This window comes from Leptosomus discolor, chromosome 1 (assembly GCF_034619465.1).
Source record: "Leptosomus discolor isolate bLepDis1 chromosome 1, bLepDis1.hap2, whole genome shotgun sequence".
Lineage (NCBI taxonomy): Eukaryota > Metazoa > Chordata > Aves > Leptosomiformes > Leptosomidae > Leptosomus > Leptosomus discolor.
The window spans coordinates 173,317,999-173,339,806 of record NC_141391.1 but is presented as its reverse complement, the minus strand read 5'-3'; positions in this window follow the sequence as shown (position 1 = coordinate 173,339,806).

Here is a 21,808-nt window from a genome sequence, read left to right as displayed (position 1 = left end):
CAATGAGGATTCCAGATGAATTAAGTATCTGTTGGTAAAGTGTAATTTCCTACTCAGAATGACTTTCCCACAGAAATAGTCCAGCAGTCTTCTAAGTACACTCACTAAGGAAAGCTAAAGACTTAGGTTATAATATCTTATCTGTATACGTGGAAAGCTGACTAAGGAAAGTGATTGCTTTACTTCCCAGAGAAGTGAGCTTTCCCTAAAATATTTTTGCAGAATGTTTTTTGCACTTACCGTTGAACTCAGTTGAGAAAATGATAAAGGTTCTGTGAGTTAGCTGCAGACCACATTTTGTGGCATTATGCCACTTTGCAGGGGCTGAAGACTACAAACGGGATAAATGTAGAATTAGAATGGGAATAGAAGTAAAATAAATGGGAATAAATAGAGAATATCTGAAAAAATAACTAATGAAGTAGAAATACTGGAAATTGTGAAATATACGATTCCTACATAGTGCAATAGATTTGGAGGAGCAGAATTCTAAATGTGAATGTTTAAAGTAGACCTCACTAGATCAATGTCACCACTAAAATGCTTCTCATGACAGGCTGTGCATTCAATACACAGAGTGAGCTACTCTGCTACATTTCAATACATTTGCACTTTTGAAGAAACAGCTAAATGATGAACCACACATCAGTACCTGAAAGAATCTAAAGAAAAATGAAACTGTAGGATGGAATTCTTTCTTTAGTATTCTTCACTTTCCTCTATTGCCCTTAGGAATTTTACGTAGATAATAAGAGAAAAAATAATTACTAACCTTAATTTTCCTTTAAGTTTAACTTGGGCAGTAGGGGCTGTCCTGAACGACTACGTCTCTAAACTTTTCTGAGAATATTTGTCTACCAAAGAAAAGAATTTGAGAATTCAAATGTAACTGTATCTTCACAAGTTTATCTGGTAACAACCAACTAATGTCTGATAAAATATTGTCTCATTTCTTTGTTGGGGCATTGGTTAAAAAAAAAAGATTGTAGACTTTGTTGAACTGTTTTGCTAAATATACAAAAAATATATTAAAAAAATTAAACCAAGATTTTTCACTGTATTCCTCTACTGTTTCCTTGGAAGTCATAATGACTGACTGTGTGACAAACTTTTTGATGACTAAACTTAGGCTATATGAATCTGAAATTGAATTAATTCAATGTATATTTGCAATTGTATATATAACTCTGTGTATCAATGACATTGAAAAAATCCTCAGAAACAGCCACATTTATTAAAAAAGTCAATGAAGCTATAAACAGAGAGCATGCAAACATATCCTGGAAAAACGATGTGCATTAATTACTGCATTGCATCTATAACAGGATTACCTCTTGTTTAATTACTACTTCATGGAGATTTCTGTTGTTTTTTCCATGCAGAAACAATTACATGTTATTAGTATTGACAACATTAATTTGCTAGACAATATCTGAAATTATTAAATCCTCCCCTAAGATAAAATCCTTGGTAATAATTCTCATTACATAAATAAATAAACATATTATATATATAGATATAAAGGGGTCTCTCTCCATATGCAAATCCAAAGCATATATTATATTTTCTTTAAGACTTAAGCATCTTATGATCCTTATCTTCATTGTGCCTTCAGACAATCAGAAAAATTCTGATTGTAAATATATGTAGTGTTCTACAGCTATGCAGGCAACAGAAGCAAAATCTTAACAAAAATTGCAGCAGCAGTAAGCCTTTATTATTTCCTTGCATTCAGAATCAAATATCAAAGTAGTAGATATCTTTTCCACCATAAAGCTGGAAAATAAAGTATCTACTCAGTGACTCAAAATGCCTTCTAAAAAAATATCAAGTTAAATGAATAATTAATAATAAAAAAATAAAACATCTATTTTTTCCAATCCTAAGACAATGGTAAAATAGCTTTGTGAGGCTTCACAAAGATTAGGTGTCAAGTGAATACTACCAGATGTAACAAACAGAAAGATGTTCTATAGTTATTCCTACATTTCATAATACAAACATGGAAATAATCCCCATAGCTGTTGAACTTTGGAAAAAAGTCAAGAACATTAGAGTGATTTGAAAAGAGAAAAAAGTAAGAGTAGGATAGAGTATATTTGGAAGGTTTTCTGTGAGCTGCTAAAGAACATCTCATTTGTTTTGTGATACAGGACATAATAATAAGGAATATTTGTGTGGTAAATTGCTTCCTTAGAAGTAAGAGTGAAAATACTAATGTTCTCACTTTCTATTAAGTCTATCTGTAAGGCTAGGTTAGTGTGCACATACAAATGACTGAGAAGACAATGGTATAGAAAGCCTTGATTAGCATTTTAGACTCCATCCAAAGATGTAATAGTATTTTGGAATACTTGGAGTTCACACATGCTATACACTCTCCTTTAACATTCCCATCTGTTGCCTCCAAATAGGTAGTCGTTTATTGCTTTATTACACAATGAATAAATGAGCATCACTCCAACTCCTTCCTATTGGCTCTGCAACTGTGAACTGAATCCAAGATTCCTATTATCCCTTCTTTCATGCTCATTTGCTTTTGAGCGTAAGTGAATGGGTAATTTCTTTCATTCCAATGTATGTGGACTCAAAGTCTGTGTAGAAGGAACGTAAGAAGAAGATTCTTTTTATCTGGTACATTACTACTAGAAAGAAGCACTGTTTTATAGTCAGGCAAGTTCCTTTAAATCATCAGTCTGTAGTACTGGTTTTGCTCAGACACTCTAGAGCAATGGACTTTGGGGTGGCCCAGACTCTGCAGAAGCACAATATCCTTTAAAAACTGTTTCCACATGTAACACAGTGCACATGTCTTTTTCTCTGCTGCTAAGAGGATAACAAACAGATGGTGTTTCATGTTTTTAATTAATAATTTGGATGTTCTGTGATTCACCTTTATTTTTAATACATATGGAAACCAAATATGTCAGTTTTTTCTTATTTTATCAGGTAAATACTGTAGTCAATCTTCTACCTTCAGATTTTTTTTGGTGTTATTTTTTTGTTTTGTTTTTTTAACTTATTGAACATAAAAAGGCATATTTTCCTTATTTTCTGCTTCTGTAGTGTCCTGGTTTCAGCTGGGACAGTTAATTTTCTTAGTAGTAGCTACTTAGTAGTAGCTGGTAGAGTGCTGTGTTTTCGATTTAGTATGAGAATAATGTTGGTAACACACTAATGTTTTAGTTGTTGCTAAGTGGTGCTTATCCTAAATCGAGGACTTTCCAGTTTCCCATGCCCTGCCAGAGAGGAGGTGCACAAGAAGCTGGGAAGGAGCATGGCCAGGACAATTGAAGGGTTATTCCATACCATAGGATGTCATGCTCAGTATAAGAAGCGGGGGAGCTGGCTGGGAGGGGTGTATCGTGGCTCGGGGACTGGCTGGGAATCGGTCAGCGGGTGGTGAGCTATTGCACAGTGCATCACCTGACTTTCTTGGGTTTTATCTCTCTCTTTGTGTTATTATTATTACTATTATTATTATTATTGTTGTTGTTGTTATTGTAGTTGTTAATTATTATTATTGTTATTAATTATTATACTTCAGTTGTTAAACTGTTCTTAGTCCACGTGTTTTGGTTTGGTTTTTTCCTCCTGATTCTTTCCCATCCCACCGGGCAGGGGGATGAGTGAATGAGTGGCTGCATGATGCTTACTTATTGGCTGCAGTTAAACTGCAGCGTGTAACAAAACTCAACATGTCCTGTAGGAATCTTTTCATTCCAATATCTTTTAATTATTGCTAATTATAGATATTGGCTGATAATGTATACGTTGTGAAACTTTGCATTCCGTTGTAATTCATATATGTTTATCAAACACTACTGTAAGGCTCTGTAAATAGATTTGAATATATTTCCACAGAAACTCGTATCAGCTGATAATTAGTGACATGTGGAACATAATTTTTGCTTATGAAAATCACAGTTGCTTTTGAAGCTATGAGATGACATTAAATAAGAAAATGAAATTACATTTTTTAGTAAAGAAAACATTTTCTAAAACAAGGACACAGCACATTTTGTCTTTATATATGCTTGTTCTTGTATTTGTTTTTGAAGGAGTCACTGTAGGTCTTTATATGTTCTCCTTTATGCTTTTTCTGCAGTAAATAGATCTAATATTTTTGTTTTCATAATAATCTGTTTTCAAATTTGTATTTGTCTTTTTTCCTCTTACTTCTTTTTAAAATATTTCTGATTTTCCCTTCTGAGGAGTCTGAATGTTTCTGTTTTCCTTGTTTGCTGTTTCAAAACACAGTCTTGTCCACTCCATCGTTTTTATTAGAGCTTGCATATTTATTTCCTGTTTCTCTTTCCTCTTCTTTGTTTTGGGTGGTTCCCCTCCTTCTTTATTTTGTTTTGTTCTGTTTAGGTTCAGATTGATGGTGTAATGTACTGGACATTACTCCAGATTCAATTACTAGCCTATCTATAATACTGTCTGTCCAAAGCTGGGTATCAAATAAATTTAAAACCTCATCTGTTCCACACAGCTTTTCACTACTTTAAGCTCATTTTTCGCATGTATACCAGCCCATCCTGGGAGGGATTTTGAAGGATAGACCCTTCCCTTCCCTTCCCTTCCCTTCCCTTCCCTTCCCTTCCCTTCCCTTCCCTTCCCTTCCCTTCCCTTCCCTTCCCTTCCCTTCCCTTCCCTTCCCTTCCCTTCCCTTCCCTTCCCTTCCCTTCCCTTCCCTTCCCTTCCCTTCCCTTCCCTTCCCTTCCCTTCCCTTCCCTTCCCTTCCCTTCCCTTCCCTTCCCTTCCCTTCCCTTCCCTTCCCTTCCCTTCCCTTCCCTTCCCTTCCCTTCCCTTCCCTTCCCTTCCCTTCCCTTCCCTTCCCTTCCCTTCCCTTCCCTTCCCTTCCCTTCCCTTCCCTTCCCTTCCCTTCCCTTCCCTTCCCTTCCCTTCCCTTCCCTTCCCTTCCCTTCCCTTCCCTTCCCTTCCCTTCCCTTCCCTTCCCTTCCCTTCCCTTCCCTTCCCTTCCCTTCCCTTCCCTTCCCTTCCCTTCCCTTCCCTTCCCTTCCCTTCCCTTCCCTTCCCTTCCCTTCCCTTCCCTTCCCTTCCCTTCCCTTCCCTTCCCTTCCCTTCCCTTCCCTTCCCTTCCCTTCCCTTCCCTTCCCTTCCCTTCCCTTCCCTTCCCTTCCCTTCCCTTCCCTTCCCTTCCCTTCCCTTCCCTTCCCTTCCCTTCCCTTCCCTTCCCTTCCCTTCCCTTCCCTTCCCTTCCCTTCCCTTCCCTTCCCTTCCCTTCCCTTCCCTTCCCTTCCCTTCCCTTCCCTTCCCTTCCCTTCCCTTCCCTTCCCTTCCCTTCCCTTCCCTTCCCTTCCCTTCCCTTCCCTTCCCTTCCCTTCCCTTCCCTTCCCTTCCCTTCCCTTCCCTTCCCTTCCCTTCCCTTCCCTTCCCTTCCCTTCCTTCCCTTCCCTTCCCTTCCCTTCCCTTCCCTTCCCTTCCCTCCCCTCCCCTCCCCTCCCCTCCCCTCCCCTCCCCTCCCCTCCCCTCCCCTCCCCTCCCCTCCCCTCCCCTCCCCTCCCCTCCCCTCCCCTCCCCTCCCCTCCCCTCCCCTCCCCTGAAGAAATGCAATATTTTGGACAATTACCAATGCTGAAGTATGTGGAAATTATTATGGAATTAAGTTATTTTACATTCGCAATAAAAACAAAGGAGTTCACCATGATTGCTGCAAGTATACTGAATACCAAAGGATTTAATAATTTATAAACTTTTGTTATCCACTGGCAATACATCTTTTAAGTGGTAAACAGTTATTAATTCCTTTATTATTCACTGAGAAGCACCATGTTGAATGTAAATTATTGTGGATATAGACAGAATAAGTAATTCCATATTAGTGTCTTTGTAAAGTAGTTAGACTTATATTAATATTCATGCCAACTTCCTTTTCCTTTCTTTTGATTAAAATAAGTTGAACTGATGGTAAGTCTGGAGAAATTATGTATAAGTGTGGTTGTATGTGTGGGTGTGGGAATATGACAGAATTTGAAAAAGGAATGGGTTCAGGATGGAGTCTGCCTGTGCTTGTATATGCCTGTATGTGTGGTCTGGAGAAAATGGGTATGCATCAGGACATGAATGAAGGAAGATAATGTAAGTAAAGACTATGTGTGTGCAGGAGGTAAAAAAGAATGGAATGTGAGCTAAAAATTAAGGATTACAGGATCCGATTATGCCAATAGTTTTTTACATCAATTCACAAGGACATTGTCCTTGGCAGATTCTTTAGTCTTCCTAATTGCTTCCTCAACCAGGAATTATACATTAGCAGCAAAATACAGTGAAATCCTGAGGCTGTGCTAAGTTGTCTAGATTAGAAATTGTTTGAATAAAGGTGCCAATATTCCTGTTCTGCCCCAGCTGCATCCATCTCTGCTAGACAGAGACAAAAGGTCACTTCCATATATGTACGTGTGCATACGAAGAACACACATTGTTATGTGATGTTTTCTTCTAGAATGTTAATAGCATGATGATCAGAAGTTAATAAATTGTGTTACTTTTAATTTTTATCTTTGGTACTACTTTTGTGAAATGGGTACTTGGTTTAATAAAACTGCTAAAAATTATGAGAGGCAAACTGTGGTCCTAAAATTTGAAAGATTTTTTTTTTTGTTAGGCTCGGAAAGGTATAACTTGCTTGAAAAATTAAACTATTCTTTAAGTAGCAAATATATTCTAAAAAGAAAAAGAGATCTTGAAATGCCTGTAAAATGAAACATTCTGAACAAATTTAATTTATTACTTATCTGAGTAATCATAAGCATAAAAAGGATAATGACTTTTAGGTTTTATCTCGTTTTTTAAAAGAAAATTGTTACATACATCATAGCTTTTTGTTTCACCTACAAATTAAAAGTATTTTTTTTCAGCTGAAATTATTTATACAGATGGTTGTTTGTTTCTTTGATGGATAGGTGAATTTAAACTTAAGTGTCATAATAGGATCTCAAAGCAACAGACAAGGAGTCCTAAGTTAGTTTTAGAATGTAAAGCAACTATGTGTAAAGTTCACAAATTTATTTATTCTTACCATTTTATTTTTTTATGGGTGTCTACACCCAGAGCTGGTTAACATAGTATGAGTAATCAATGCACTTCATTTTACTTTCAGATATTCCTGTTGGAGACAATATGAGGATTAATTAGGCAGGCCTAGTAACTCCATGATATACATACTTTTGAAAATGGGAAACAAATTCATCAATATTACGGAGGAAAGGAAGTTTTGATGTCTGAAGTCTTGATTGATGCACAAGGAAAGGGCATTGCAGAGAATCTTGGACTGATGTTACCTTTGCTGTTTTTATTCTATATTTACTGAAAATGAACTTTTGAGAAAAAAAAAATCCAAAACTGAATGAGAAAATGGTTGCTACTTAACATTTCAGTCATTGCTTTCTTACAATATTCTTCCTCTTTTCTTCCATTTGGTCTGTTTATAACAGGCTTTGATTCGCCAATATGTCATCCATTTCTTAGCTGCACTGACAACACAGTTTGCTGAATAGAATACTGAAAAGCATTGCTAGTACCAGTTGACATTTCAGTGTGAAACAAACATTGTGCTAAAGGCCATTGTTTTAAAATCACTTCACCTTCAGAATCCATTGAGTCTTGAAGGATTCTTAATGTAAAGCAAAAATTTGCTGTCCTTAGAATTTTGAAGATTTTTGGTGGCTTAACTTAAATAAATGTGCTATTCCTTTTTCCTTGAACTTGTGCGGCATCAATATTGTCCTGCCAAAAGTGTACATTCTTGTGAAATCTGTGAAATAAGTAGTATCACAGAATCCCAGAACAGGTGAGGGTGGAAGGAACACCTAGAGATCATCTAGTCAGATGCCCCTGCACAAAGTAGATGCAACTATAGCCAGTTGCTCAGAGCTTTGTCCAGGCAGGTTTTAAATATCTCCAGTATGGAGACTCCACAACCTCTCTGGTCAATATACTGGAGTTGTAACTGATGTTCATATTAGAGGACAGTGTTACCACACGGCAGTAGGTCTTAGAACCGATAAATCTATAAGTTTGTTCTTATGCTTCTACTTACAGGAACTGTGACTAGGTAAAGATGAAAGTAAAGGTGGTTTTAGAGCTCTTGACAGGGAGATCTGCCTTGGCTTAAAACTGGCAGAATCAGCTCTGTCTTTATCTAGAGCTTACTGTTCACTCAGATCGCACTGTCAAGAGAAGAGCTTTTCAGGAGAGGAAGAAACAGCAACATGACTGAAGAGTTTCTTCATATGTTTACTACACTGATAACAATTAGGAGAGACTGAATTTCTTTATAATTCTGTGTGACGAAGTCAGAGGTGTGTCTACTACTGTCTTGCAAAATGAAGAAAGAAAAATGATAAAAGTTTCAGTATGAGAAGAGAAAAAGAAAATTTTGTTTATCCTTCATGTGACATATTAAATTTTGCCATCTAGCAATGTTGAAAGCCTGGACTGACATGGCACAACAGTTTCATCCTCCTATAAGTCGAATATGTTATTAAAAAAAAAGTTAGCAGTTATTCAAGGCTTAAAAATTGTATGTTTGGATAAATTTGCAAGTCACTTACTGTTCCTCTTACAATCTTTCCCACGATATTCTGATCTTTTCAAAAGAAAACACTATATTGAGTAGGTATTGTTTAATGATAAAAGCACATAGACTCTTCGTTATTTATCTAATAATGCATAACTCATGGTTCAGAAGTGAAATAGCTATCTTGTGAGATGAAGTAATATCATGAGTGTATTTCCAATATGTCTTGATTCTCCTCAGAAAGAAATATGCTATTACTGTGCTTTCTTACAGCTGAAAATACAAAAAGCAGGTACACAGAGTACCAATAATATTTCTGAATTATGTTAGCCTTGTGTGTGACTTTTTCATAAATTATAAAATCCATGCTTAGTTTTGTCAATACCTTTTTTTTTTATAATGTGCTTTTTTATGGCAAAGAAGATTAAACACAGAAGAGAGATTGAAACAATCTTTACAAAAATACTGTTTTGCCTGATCAATTTTCATCTTAGAAGTTTAATGTTACCAAATTGTTCTTGGAATTGATAGGAAGTATTAACTTATCCTTAATAATTTACAGAAATATATTAGTTTTTGATTGTTATATGAGATGTTATGACGTATAATTGTTATTAGAGTAGTTCAGTTTCAGATGTAAACAGAATGAAGTACATGACTTATGTAATAATTGCCTGAAACAAGACATGTAGAATTATAGAATATCCTGAGTTGGAAGGGATCCATGAGGATCACTAAGTCCAAATCCTGACTCCACACAGCACAACACAGAAGTTAAACCATATATCTAAAAGAATTGTCCAAACACTTCTTGAACACTGACAGGCTTGGGGTCATGACCACTTCCCTGGGGAGCCTGTTCCAGTGTCTAACCATTCTCTCTGTGAAGAACTTTTTCTTGATATCCACTCATTAACTTCCTCTGATGCAACTTGAAGCTATTCTCTCACACTCTATCACTCGACATCAGAGAGAAGAGATCAACACCTCCATCTCTGCTCACCCTCATGAGGAAGCTGTAGACAGTCCCTCATGCACCTCAGTCTCCTCTAAGCCGAACGAACCTAGTATCCTCAGCCACACCTCAGCTCCTCATGTCATGCCCTGTAGTTTTTTCACTATCTTTGTTGCCCTCCTTTGGACACATGATAATATTTTTATATCCTTCTTCTATTATGCATTCCAAAACTGCACATAGTACTTGAAGTGAGGCTGCAATCAATGCTGAGTACAGTGGAACAATCAATTCTTTCAACTGGTTAGACATACTGTGCTTAATGCACCCCATGATACAATTGGCCTTTTTGGGGCATATTGTTGGCTCATATTGAGCTTACCATCAACCAAAACCCCCACAACATTTTCTGCAAGGCCTCATTCCAGCCTCTTCTCCCCCAGTCTATACATCCATCCAGGATTACACTGTCCTAAGTGTGGAATCTAGCATCTGTCCTTGTTAAATTTCATATGGTTGATAATTTCCCAGCACTCTAATCTACCAAGATCTCCATGTAAGGCCCCTCTGCTCTTGAGGAGGTCAATAGCTCGTCCTAATTTAATACCGTTGGTGAATTTACTAAGTGTGCACTCAATTCCTGCATCCAGGTCATTGACAAAAACATTGAAGAGAACGTCCCCTATAATTGAGCATGGAAAACACGACCAGTAACTGGTTGCCAGCCAGATGTTACCCCCATTTGCTTGCTACTACTTTTTGAACCCAACTATTCAGGCAACTGTTCACCCATAAGGTTGTGTATATGATTATCTGTATGCTGAATATTTTGTCCAGAAGGATACTGTGAGAAACAGTATCAAAGCTTTGTTAAAGCAAAAAACCTCTACATCTATTGTCTTCTCTTCATCCACTAGGTGGGAAACCTTGTCATAAAAGGATATTAAGTTAGTAAGGTGTGACTTTCCTTTCATGACCCATCTTGATTTTGACCAATGACTGCACTGCCTTTCAAGTTTTTTTCAATAACTCTTAGAAAAATCTTCTCCATAATTTTACTAGTCAGTGAAGTAAAACTGGCAGGCCTGTAATTACCACTGGGCTCCATAGACTTATGTGCATTCAGCTACAGCACCAAATCCGGTACAAGTTCAAAGTCAGTTGGGAACTGATCACTCTGCCAGTTGTGGTCCTCCAGCCCAGGGCTCCAAGGGTCCAGGGCCCATCATTGGTGTTGAAGACAGGTGAAGAAGGCTTTGAATGTCTCTGCTTTATCTTCCTCCCTATTCATGAGGTGACCAACCTCATCAAGTAATGGACCAATGTTTTATTTAGTCCTCCCTTTGCCGTTAACATACTTTAAAAATCCTTTTTTTTGTTATCGACCACAATACTGACCAGCTTCAATTCCAATTGAGCTGGTTACATTGATTTTCTCCCTACAGCGGCAAACAGCATTTCTATAGTCCTCTTGTGTAGCCTGACTTTACTTCCAAATTCCATACACTTTCTTTTTTCGCCTAAGTTCCAGGATAAGATCCTTGTTCAGTCAAACTGGCCTCTGCCCCTCTTGCTTGTCTTATGACACATTGGACTTGCCTGCTCCTGCACTACTAAAAGATGGCTCTAAAAAAGTGACCAGCATTTATGGACCCTAATATCCTCAAAAGCAGATTCTCAGGGACCTTCCTAACTAGTTCCTTGAGCATCCTAAAGTCTACTCTCCCAAAATCCAGTGCAGTAGCTCTGCTGACACTATTGTCATATCACCAAAAATTTTAAACTCAACCGTTTCATGATCACTGTGGCTGAGACAACCACCAATCATCACCCACGAGATGCAAAATATTGATCACTGATATTTTGGGGTTTTGTTCCTTTTTATACTTGCTCCTGAGGTCCTGAAAGGATTCAGCAGAATCCTTCCCTCTTAGCAGCATGTATTAAAAACTTTTAATATGTCATGTCTGTAAATACAAAACATTGAAAATGAGAGAGACTTTTTTAAGCAAAGAAAGAAACTTATTAAAAGCTATGCATGAAGATAATGATTTTATTTATCACCTGAAAGCTGACCTGCTGTCTTTTCTGCCATCAAATGTCTAACTTTGATATTGACAGGGTGTATCCACATTGCAAATTTATCTTTTGCCTTCATATAGTAAAATGAAGTCTAGAAACTAATGCGTTTTTGCTGGAAAAGAGCCAATTAAAGTGTTTACAAGGCTAGAAGGTAGAAGGTCTCTGTGTAATGGGAAGGGATGACATTTCTGTCTCATGAATACTATGATTTAATTCTTTGACCTGCTGTTGGCAAGAGCTGGTGTATGGTGAACACTTTCGGGTCTGACACATTCATTAAAATAAAACAACCCCCAAACCAGTTTCTTGGCAAAAGCTGAATAGAAAGTTGAATGTTTTAACTTGCATGAGATTTCTCTCCCTGCAGATGATCTATAATGTGACTTTGAAGGTTGACTTAACCAAATAAAAGGTAAGAAAATGAGAATCTCTTTGCTTACCTTCCCTGTCTTACAGAGGCCAGGCAAAATAAAAAGATAAGGAAAATATTTTGAAAGGGTTATAATGTAAACATGGGCAGCTGTTTTAGACATTGCCACATGTGCACAGTCAAAGACACATCAGAAAATCTATGCTGAAATTAATTTTTTTGGCCCTAGAAGAAAGGTCATAAGGTTAGATGTTAAATGTAAGTTAACTCTTTGCTTATTTGACTGTTAAACTGTCAGCGTGACGCTATGTTTTAAACTTATGATGGACTGAAATCTTAGTGGTTAATGAAGTCTGAATACCTATTAACCTGCTGTCTTGGTTTGAAAGACAGGTGTCTGTGGAGGAAGGCAGGAGCCTCCCTTGAAATGGAAAGTGCAACCCCCTTCCCTCCAAATTATTATAATTTTGAAATTAACGGGCCTTCAGGCAAAGATATGGGGAATAGGAATAACAGTTCTTTACCTATATATATATATATATATATATATAACACAAGGCAGGGAAAAAAACCCCAACCCACTGGTTTACACTGACAGAGTCAGAAATACAACCTGACACCCTGTTAGGGTGGCAGTAGCAGTCCGATAAGATGCTGGCTGCAGTCCTCCTGAAGCGATGGGTGTAGTTCTGTGGAAGCAGCGATCTTGTAAAAGGGTCTGGTCTTCCTCCGAAGGTCCAGTGGTAGGTAGGTAGCTCTTGTCCTCTGGAACTCCAGTGGGGGGAAAAGCTCCTCTGGGAAATCCAGTGGAGGAAGGCTGCTAGGGTGTTCGAGATCTCAGTTTGTATTTAGCATGGACTGCTTGGCTCCTTCACCCCCGGGCGGAGCATCTCACAATGGGATGGGGAGTCGTGAGGCAGTTCCTTGATGGGCCATTAACAGGAGATAGCCCAGGAGCGAGTTACCGATGGGTCAGGCGATAAAGCATTGTTGTGCCCATTAACAGGAGATAGTCCAGAGGGAGGAGGCAGGGAGCACCGCCCCACCTGGTCTCAACAGCTCCTGAAGATGATCATAGAATACTTTTTTTTTTTTTTTTCCTTTTGTCACATTTTACACTGTAACCTAGAACACCTGCCCAAAATGTGAACCAGAGGCTGGTTCAGCTTCACTGCCAACTGCACCAGGGCAAAGGAATGGATAGTAAAAGGTGAGAAAAACATCTGAATCCTGTCTTTGTCTGGCAAAGTTATGTGGGATAAATAATCACCAGTGCTAAACTTGAATTAATAATGTATCTATACTGACATTACTATGAGGCTAAGTTATTTTCACATGCTTTCATTTTTCTTTCTATGGGTTCATACTTAGTGTAAATTATGAAAGGGCATTTGAGTAGTTAGCACAGTTCAATCTATTTGCTTTTGAAAATGATTTCAAATTCTCACTGTCAGTTCATATCACCATAACTTCAGTTGCGTATATTAATTGATGAAACTACAACTATTGATTAAAAACATTACTGAAGGCTTTGGGTTTGGTGGATTTATTTTTTTTTCCTAACTTTTCTAGCATTGAAACAAATTATTTAGATGTAATGAAGGCCACAAAGAAACAAAGTAAAACACACTTGTTATACAGCTATCTTATGTAGTGTGGTATCTGACTTTCTCAGTGGTACATGCTAAGGCCTAGAGTGGCATTTGTTTGCTTTGCTATTTAAAAAACTAGCTATAACATAGCTATTAGAAACAAAGCACAACTGCATGTAATATTTTCTTGCAATTACGTAGATTATTAATCAGAAAGCCTTGGCAAGATTATAGACACCAAAACACAATAAACATCAAAACAGTCAAATAAAAAGCAAGCACAATGATCTATAATTACTCTCTGTGTGTAAAAAGATGGAAACAGGTTTTTTTTAATGCATAAGATATAAATAAACCAAACTCACATTAAGAAAATCTGTATTACCTTCTTTGTGTACATGAGCTTTTAAAATCTCTTTTTTAAAAGATAATTGCCATGTTTAATTCCTTTTGTCATTTCCTTATGTTCCTTTGGTCCTAGCACAGGTAGGCTGTCAGCTTGCCCTGAAGCATGGTCTTATGCTGTGCATCAGTACTCTCATTTGCAGGACAAGGGCTCATACGTGCCGAGTCTTACATAGTAGCATTTGCACAGCGCTGGACAGCCAGCCAGATCGTACCCCTGGTTTAAACTGCATAATCTCAAGTGTCTCCACTGTCTTCAGGAACTCAGCATGGATGTATATCAGGATGACAGAGAAAGGAATCTTATCCCTTGTAATTATCCTATTCCTGCTTTAATCTATGACTACCTAATAATTTCTGGGTTTTGGGTATTTTTTTGGTATTCTTCCCTAAACGCTCTAAATGACATTAAACTGGCAGAAGTCATTACTTGCCATGAAGAAAAGTAAATTGTTTTCTTTAGGAAATATCAGGAATTAAAGGAATGAGAGGTTCTATAAACAGCATATCTTGTTTTTCAGTTAAATATTAATTCTTCTGACTTGACAAAACGCCAAGTGTTTTATGAGATTTGTGGGATGAGTATGAAAAATATCATTCTTATCAGTCATGGTGATCAATGATTCATTTTGATGTGACATGCATCACTTCTGTGTACTGAATGAAATCAACCCTGGGACTGAGGAAGCACAAGAACTTCCCTCTGTCTCATAACAGCTCAGTTTTTTTTGATATTCACTGTTTACCTGCTAAGATGTTCTCACTTGCAATCTCAGAAGTAAAACTGTGTTATAAAGGAACTGTACAAATTTCAGCACTCTCAGAAACTTTCCAAGTAGAGGAAGAAGTTTAACTGTGTCTTAATGGGTAAATTACATGTATCTGAGACTGTATGGTGGCACTGATGTCAATCATCACAGACAGGCAGACATCCATATCATAAGGGTCTCTTCCCTGCAAAACATGAAACAGCCTTCTGGGAATAGTTACCCTCTGACCCAAACTAACCATTGAGCTGTGCCTGGGAACTGTTTGCATCAAAGCGTGGTACAGTCTAAAACTGGTTTAGGGGCTGCTTTAATAGTGATACAATAAAGTTTCAGAGTCTGGAATATTCTCTGACATTGCTTAAATTATTAGTATTGACACTACCTTCAGTTTTGGTACTCATAGCACTTTAGCTTGCCATAGGCATTGTCCATATCTGTGCTAATTAAAATAAGGATGATGATGATGGTGATGATGATAATAAAGTGTTGAACCTCACCCTGGGAGAAGCTAAGTACAAATAAACTCTCTGACTTTCTAAACTAGAGTGGCTGTAACCGAGATGCGCTTTGGGGATCATCACTGGCACATATTATCCTCCCAAATGTGCAGATACAAGACAGTGATTTGGCACCAGTCTATAACTTTTCAAGAGATTACTCAGGTAATTTAATATGGATGATTGCTTACCTGTATAGACATCTATATTAGTAAACCAGAGAGGGCCAGGGAATAGTTCTGGACCATTCCTAATGGACAGTTTAGATGTGACCACTCTGTTTTGGAGGAGAGAGGGGCCCAAGAATGGTCCTGGGCTCATTTTATTTGGTAGTGTAGCTGCACCTGGAAATGTCTTTAGGGGGTTGAAGATCAGATTTTCTTCCAGAATAAGGCACAGGTACACCCAACTGTGGCCCAGCTCTGTTATCATCCTGCAGCTAGCCTGCCTTAGCAGCAGCCTTGCCTACTGCTTACAGAAGGAAGGTCTTGCTCACTGGAGCTCCAACTGAGCCCCATGTGTTGAAGCAGTTCCTCCTGAGTTGCAAGGTGTTTTTGTTTCTAGGGCTTACTGAATTCAGAAGAAATCTTGCCTCAGCGACTGGGCTGCTCCTGTACCTGCTAGCTTCTCATCGCAGAGGAAGCTGAAAGGCTGTCTCTCTAATACACTCATTTCACACGTCTGTGAGAAGGACCTGCCATTGGGATCACTAGCTCTTACTCAGAAGAAGCTTGAAAGCTTTCCTCATATGAAGAAAGATTTTTCCTCTTTTCAAGACAGGAGTTTCTGGTTTTCAGCTCCCAGTGAGTTCAGAATTTCCTGAAATTCTTTGCCTCTTTCAGGTCAAAATCTTATGAAAATTTTAAAACTTAGCTCCTCTAACCTCCTATTTCAGGAGAAGCCCAAAATGATGCCACTTATGAAAGCAAGATAGCTTGATAACAAGCACAAGCCCATAATTTAATCCACCTATCCTCATGAGGAAAATCAGAAAAATTAGTGAATTTTGTTTTCGAGTACTACCATAGTTATGCCATGCAACATGAATATTTTAGCTCAGGTTCCCTTTGTTAGATTCCACCCTGGAACCTCAGGTAGGTACAAAATAAACTCTTACCCGTATTGAAACAAAGCATATTAAGAATACTTATGCTGTCTGCATAGACATACATGATATAATCAATAATTTCTGTCGACATTTTAGCCTTTGTGGTTTTGGTGATGACATAATAACACTGCTTCTCAGCTTAAAAATATGGTTTTTCTTTTAACCACTTGAATTAATGTAACATCAATTAAATCCTAAATAAATTAATTAAATAACAAATGTTTAACATTTTTATTTCTCTGCCGTCATTTTTTTTTTCCCGCTTGCCCGGAGTGTTTCCTTACGTGAAACACATACACCCTCTCTTTTCTGGAACGTGTTCGACAGTAAGTGCAAACGCAGCAGTGAAATGTCAGAAATCTGTTTCTAAATATTGCAAATGCAGTCTTGCTTCTTCAGGTGTCAACAAAGAGATGGGGAAAGACTGTGAAAGAAATACCAAAACCAAATCTGTGCAAACGTTCTTTACCTTTCAACTGTGTTTATCTTGCTCTACATTAATAGAATATCAAATAAACAAATACAAATTCCCATCAGGAAAAAGCATATAATTTTAGAAGAGGACATAAATAAATACCACCTAAATTTGCTATCCTGAACGTAGAATTTGTATTTATTATTCATTTTAATTCACCATTGTTGATTACTGCCATATGGCATGATGTCGTTATTGTATTAAAAGAACTCAAAGTTTTACCAGATAAACTTTATTGACCTCTAGTGTACTTGAACCTAAAATTTAGTGATTTGATTATATTTGAGTTTCTTTTGATGCTTGACTATGGTAAAGTAAATAAAAAAAAAAATTTGAAAAATAAACTTTTTGGAAACATTTACATCTTTAAATAAGCATCTAAAATGGACTAAAAGCTTTTAGAACATTCAGTCTTTCTGAAAATGTGACCCCAAAACTAACAATAGATCTTTAGAAGACTGTTTCGCTTTCTGTACTGTTGATACAATACCTCAAGGCCCTGTTTGCACAGTATTCTACAATTTCACTTAATCCAGATCTGTTTTATTTCAGAGTGTAATCCTACAAAAAGGTAGCTCATAGCAACAAGGCTGTCACTGAGTCCGAAAGTAGTTATCACAGAGCAAAAAGAAATGTTTGCACACTACTCAGAGAGACTTTGTAGACAAACGAGCTAAAAATGAAATGCATAATGAAATCTATTTAGAAAGGATGTAAAAAACGTTCTTGCTTTGGTGACCAGTTCATAAAACGAGTGAAGTTTATAGTCAGGACAAAAAAATATTAATACTAAAACAGTTTTATGGAATTATTTACTTACATTTACTCGTACTATCTTTTTTTCAGGAATTTATGCTTTTCGTCACTGTAAAAACTTGATAACTATCCTAGAAACAGTGACTTTTCTCATCCTTTAGGGGTGAAATAGAGAGTTAGTTCAGTGTGATAGAAGAGTCTCTAGATCTGTCCTTTTTAAAGGACACGATTTTTTTCTTATTATCTTTCTGCTTTCAATACTCAGTGCATTTTGGTGTTTAGATGGAAGCAAGACCTGTAACATTTCTTTTTTTTCCTTTCTTCTGTACTGTAAAAATGCTGTTGATGTCTGGACATAAAGAAATTTTCTCGATGTAATTTAGCAGAGTTTCTGGAAAGTGTTTAGATAATTGAAATAACCTTCAGCTATATGAAAAAAATTGAAATATCCTTCAGTTCTAAAGAAAGAGAATTGTTTAGTGGACACGTATTAGCATCATAATCCTACTGTGTCAAGGCACAAGCCTTGGTGCATCGTGCAACTGAAATATGAAAGTGTTAAAATTTGATTCACAAGTTTTCCTTTGACTCAAAGACTTTTAATCTACTCTATGGGGTATCAGAACAAACTTTCTCAGGTAAGAAAGATATTCTCTGAATATTCTGGTTTACATTTATATGATTTAATAGTAGTAGGTTATGAAAACTTGAATTTGAATGGCAGCTTACTAGATTGAATATTTTCATGGTGGTGTTCACATTTTATCTCTTATACCTCTCTTCATATGCTTTGTGAGTCCACTTTCATAAACATTTGTATGAACGTGTTATTTAATTAAATACTGTTGCTAAAAAACTTAGGAAATGTACTGAGATTAAACAAATAAGAAAGTGAAAAATAAAGATCTTTATTTTAGGCATACATATTTTGTACTTAAACTGATAAAAGATTGAAAATGTTCCCAAAGAACTCTTTGCAATTAGTTTGCTATCTATCCATATAAGAATCCTGAAAAATACATAACATTTTTTTTAGAATTTCTTTTGTGGAATAAAATCTTACCCAAGTTTTAAAAAAGCATTAGAAACAGGTTGAAATTTTCAGAACGACTGGAATGGTGGAATTTAGGAGCCTAATGTCTGTTTTCTTTCAATGGGTTTAAATACTTTTAAAATACTACCCAGAAACACTATTTTATTCTTTATAACTACGTATTTCTTTTTTCCTAGCAGGCTTTTAGTAGTCTTAAAGGTTTGGTCTTACAAATCTTGGATATTGTATATATCTTAATCTGCTTATTGTTCTACTGCATTTTGGAAATTAAATGACAGAGTTTGGGGTTGTTTTTTTAATTTCCTGAAAAATAAAAAAATACGATCTTTTTTTTATACTGTATACTTTACAATATTCATGTTCAGCTCAGTTAAGTTATTTTTTACTCCTTCCTTTCAAGATGATTCTTACCCTCCTAGACAAAATTATATTCTTTAGTGTTATTTTCTTTTGTTATGCCTTTCTTTGTCATAACATATACCTCTGACTATTTTATAATTCTTCACTGAATTTTTTTTCTGGCACTATAGAGAGAGAAGGAAACAGGGGATTAGTCAATGAATCTATCAGGTAGGCAGAACTGGCCAGGACTCCCATAAACAGCTTGAATGGTCATTCACTCTTGTAGCTGCAACAAAAAACGATTGAAGCCAAAATTCTTTTATCAGGTGTTTGCATAGAAATTCTGTTGACTTTACAGGATGTTTGAGCACAAATGGAAGAATGAACTTGGCTCATTTAACCCAGTATTTAGAACATTTCTGATGAAAATTATCTGCTGAATATGCAGCAAACTTTGTTTAAACAAAAAGTTTAATATCTCATCCATATTGTGTACTGCTTTACTGCCAAATCTTATTCTTTAACAAGAATGAAACTACCAAAGTACCATCTGCAGATCTAAATATTTGGATACCTCTCAAGCACATTTTGGATTCAGTGTTGCCAATAGCAGTGATCATTTTGACAAAATTGGCACTTAACTAATAAGGGTACTGGAACCGGAACACAATTCCACAGATGAAGAGCAATACAGTTACAGTCAGATGGTTTTCATAAATTTTCTAAAACTGCATTCCACCACAAGTGCCAAAGTTTTATCCATTTTTTAATTATCTTGAAAGCATTGCCAAGGTATTTATCAAATTTGCAGAACAGATAGGCTTTGCTAGGGACAAATATTGTAATATTAATCTTAACTATGAGGTTATTTGTTCTTCAGATAGGCAAGGTTTGTTGGAAGAGATAAGATCTTTCATTGGACAAGCTAATATAGCGGGAAAAGGTAAGATTTCACTCTCTGAAGGCCTTCTTTAGGTGTTGTGACCTCGTTTGCTCTTTTCACTTTGTGTAATAACATCAAGTTAGTTTAAAGTGATCTTGCAGTTATGGAACATATGCTAAAACAAACAGAAGTGTACCCAAGTAAAAATGGAAAGATCACTGTCATTTGTAAAGGCATTTGTAAATAAAGCCACCAGATTCACTTAGTACCCATTGTCCTGGAACTTGGGTAGACATCTGATGGTTTTGGAACATCTACCCCTATGAAAATCAAACTTTTCATTTAGATTTTGCAAGTATACTAAAAGCTATGCAACTTGTAATGCACAAAACTTCTGAAATTGTAAGAAGATAAATAGAAAACAGGTTATGCTTCTCATATTATCTTTGCTTATGAAAGATGATATAGTGCTGCCATTTTCAAGATTTTTTTAATTATATGTTTTTCCCAAGTGCATAAGAATTATCTTATCACCTCAGTGTTTAGTCAGCTCTGTAGAATAAAGCAGATTCTCCTAAAAGACTCCAATGAGAATAAACTGTTTAAAGTTAGGAGCCCATACATTGTTTAGACTGCTAGAATTACATTTACAAGATCCCATTTACTTCTGAATATGAACTATACCTGCTGAAGAAAACGCACTTGACCCATTTCCTGTGCAAACTGCTTGTTTTCTGATATTGCCAATACAGAGAAATTACTTCATTTCAAAGTGAATCTTCTGATATGCTATTATTATCCTCCTGATCATTATAAAGGGGAAAAGGAACAGCTATTTATTATAAAAAATGATGCAAAAATACTGTACATAAAGCATGAGTTCAGTTACTGTTCAGTTATTCAGTTCAAATTAACTCAATGAAGGAATGATAAATAGTCTTTTCCTCCTTTCCCACTGGCACCAAATATAAATACAGCTAACTATGGCTTTCTAAATGGAATTATCAATCAGTTTTGTTACAGCATGCCATTTATACCCAGATGTATGCAAATGTTCAGGTTTGTTTCCCAGATCAGTTTCATTAAGTTACAGCAATCACATAGGTTGGACAAAGCACGGATCTGTTCTCTGTTATCAATATACAAATACACAAACTTCCTAATAAAAAAAAGCAAACAAGCAAAGAAAACACACACACATATATATATGAGTGTATAGACACATACGCATATATGAAATACTCAGTCAACTTGTATTAAATTAATATCCAAGAGCTGGTGTAGAACAGCCAGACCAATAAATCTCTAGGAGATTTTATTTGCGTCTTCTGTGAAAATATTATCTGTGGTATATTCTAACGAATTTTTGACAAGATGAACTGCAAGAGCAAGACCATCACAGAGCACAGGAGTAATGCATGACTTTGGGCCCCCTCACCACTTGTCAAGGAGGTCTTTAGGGACTGTGTGCAATTTTCATCCTAGACCCTGGCTTCTCAGCGCATAGCAGAAGCCCGAGCTTTGACTCATTAAGAATTTCACTGTTCTAATGCAGATCTTGTGAACATTGTTTTCAGCAACAAATCCTGAAGCTTTGAAGAAACCTGTATTAATGCATCTGTTCCTTTGGCTTTCTTTTTCCCACTTTAATGGCTGTTGTGCTTATCTCCAGGCAGATGTAATCTTGTCAGATTTTAGACGGTTCTGCACAAATTTGAACTACTCTACAAAATTACTTTTTAAAGGTTTGTAGAATTTTCTCCTCTACAAGACTCAATGCTTAGCAATCTACATAATTGGATGGTAGTAACCAGAAATGTTTTCTTTCATTAAGGTGTTAGACTTTTCAAATTCGTAGAATTTAGTTTAAATTTTAGTGGACAGTAGGTCAAATGATAGTTTTTCAACCAAACTAAGTACATATTTTGCTGTTAAATCTGAACATAGCTTTCTGCTATAGCATATTATACATCA